Source organism: Scylla paramamosain, chromosome 22 (assembly GCF_035594125.1).
Source record: "Scylla paramamosain isolate STU-SP2022 chromosome 22, ASM3559412v1, whole genome shotgun sequence".
Lineage (NCBI taxonomy): Eukaryota > Metazoa > Arthropoda > Malacostraca > Decapoda > Portunidae > Scylla > Scylla paramamosain.
Window position 1 is genome coordinate 3,730,001 of NC_087172.1, and position 2,500 is coordinate 3,732,500.

At 45.0% G+C, this 2,500-nt stretch overlaps 2 protein-coding genes across 2 annotated transcripts in view; one reads left to right on the forward strand and one right to left on the reverse strand.

The window, feature by feature from the left end:
- Nucleotides 1–223, reverse strand: part of LOC135111441 (probable G-protein coupled receptor Mth-like 4) — a 14,465-nt gene extending 14,242 nt beyond the window's left edge. The window contains exon 1 of the mRNA XM_064024736.1: nt 48–223. The gene's annotated coding sequence lies outside the window, so the exon portion shown is untranslated. The remainder of the gene's footprint in view (nt 1–47) is intronic.
- The window catches only part of LOC135111446 (transmembrane protein 229B-like), a 75,119-nt gene that overhangs the window by 8,586 nt on the left and 64,033 nt on the right, over nt 1–2,500 (forward strand). The window lies entirely within an intron of this gene.

The window sequence follows — 2,500 nt, forward strand, 5'->3', positions numbered from 1 at the left end:
ATCAGTTTTAGAAACATGAAAATTTTATAAATCTAGACAGTACTAACCTGAAAATTGAGTGATGGTAGTAGTGCAAGTTTTCCTTTGAGGGTCATGTGCAGCCTCGTTTTCTATGAGAGACACAATACATGTCCAAGCTTTCAAGGAGAGGATGCGACGAACAACCTCCTCTAGTCCTTGCCGCCGCCTTACTGAGCAGCGCACTGTGCACCACTCCACCACAGACTGAGAAAGGCTGAGACGATGAGCACACACACACACACACACACACACACACACACACACACACATTACTGTTTGCATAGTCAATGAGTACGTTAAATGCACTTTTTAACACTGAAGACACTTGCTCCTCACCACCACCACCACCACCACCACTACTACTACTACTACTACTACTACTACTATTACTACTACTACTACTATTACTACTACTACCATCGAAACTTCCAAGCTGTATTATCAAGTCATTATCATATTTTACCATAGTCGAGTGCTTCATCTTCATTTGTTACAAGGCTCAACTTCAATCTGTACTTCAGCTTTATTTTTACGTATTACAGCTTTACGAACTTCTCATGTAAGCCTGCCTACTGTTTAAACTTATTTCAGTCAGCCTTTCGTCATTGTCATGTGCTCGCAAGTCACTAAATCGTGTGCTGCGCTGGTAGTAGTAGTAGTAGTAGTAGTAGTAGTAGTTGTTGTTGTTGGTGGTAGTGGTGGTGTTGGTGGTGGTGGTGGTGGTGGTGTTATTGTTGTTGTTATTGTTATTTGTTGTTGTTGATGTTAATGGCGATGATCTGAACGACAACACAGTATTTCCAAAATGTTTAACAAAATATTTGTGTTTTTTTATGCCTGTAGTTTCATTCTAATACCTCGCCAGTGATGAACAACAACAAATAATAACAACAACAACAACAACAACAACAACAACAACAACAACAACAACAACAACAACAATAATGGTAACAATAACAGAGGAAAATTACAGTGCATCTTGTATAAAAAATATAAAAAAAAATAAATAAAAAAAAACGCACCAGACAAACTCAGTCACTACAAAGCGTTGTTTTCGCATCAGTTTGACGTCAAAGTAATTGATATGTCTGAATGCTGCATGAGGAGGAGGAGGAGGAGGAGGAGGAGGACGACTGAGGAAAGCAAGAGGACTAGGGAGGGAGAGTAAGAAGGCAGTGAATAACCTTGGAACATAGGCAGAATAGAACACGCCTCTTCAGTCAATTGTAGGAGGGAGACGGAAAGGAGATGGCTGGAAGGCAGGAAGTGCGGGGGAGACTGGCATGCAGAAAGACAATGGCATGGAACTGACAGCTGGACACGCACATACGAAAGCACGCACACAAAAGGAACTGGTATTAGGCGTGTTAGGGTATAGAAAAAAGTGTGCGTAGAGGAATACAAAATGAAGGCAGTGGTGTGAAGGACGAAAGAAGCCTTCGAAAGATCCACTTTATGACCTCACTGCCTTGACCTTGCATACCAACTCGCCTTCATTCACCACCACCATCACCACCATCACCTTGCATGCATACCTCCACTTCCACCTCTCCACCTTCCTCCACACCCAGATCTCCCTTCCACCCTCTCTTACGCGCCCCTACCCCTTCATCAGTATCCGCGCCCCCATCTTCCATCCATCCCCCCATCATCCTCCACACTCACCCTCACCCTTCCTCCTACATACCTCCTCCTCATCCACACCTCTCCACCTACATACTTCCTACCAAACATCACCCACATGATGCTCTACTTGTCTGTGATGTCACAAGGCAATAATCTTTGGCGGGCGGAAGACAAACGCGGCCACTTTAAGATGGCAAGGGAGAAAGGAAAAAATAGTTACTTGAAGAAGGAAAAATAGCCTTTACTCTCCTCGCCTTTACGCATGCACCAGAGGATAAGACGTGATAAGTATGCAAGCCAACACTTGCTTACCATGGTCGCTGCGTGGCTGGTATATACTCAAGGCCACATTCCCGTCAGAGATACTGCTGCTGCTGATGATGATGCTTAGTTCTTCAGCGTTTCCAAACAACGAAGCTGCCGTTTCATTTATCCTCCAAGAAGTTCAAAGTTCAATATTCAGTCAGCTCTTATCCTTCCATCTCCCTCTCATGTTGCTTTCGATGATAATTGAAGGGGGAATGAAACGACAATTCGACGCACTGTTCCCTCAAGGACACGCAAAGAACAAGCATGAGGAAGACCTGCTCGTGGCCAGGTTTAGTGACGCACGTGTTACGCCCTGCGCGGTGCGATCTCACGGGTGTGGTGCGTTCCTGTGAGGGCGTGTGCACCAAATATGTGGTAGTTGTTGATGGTAAATCCGCCATGGCACTTTTGGGTTACAGAAAGACTGGTGTTTGTGTGTGGGCGGTGGTGATGGTGGTGGTGGTGGTGCTGGTTGTGGTGGTGGTGACGACAACGAGACCCTCCCTACAGTATCCCACAAAATGTATATAATCAGCGGGGACTT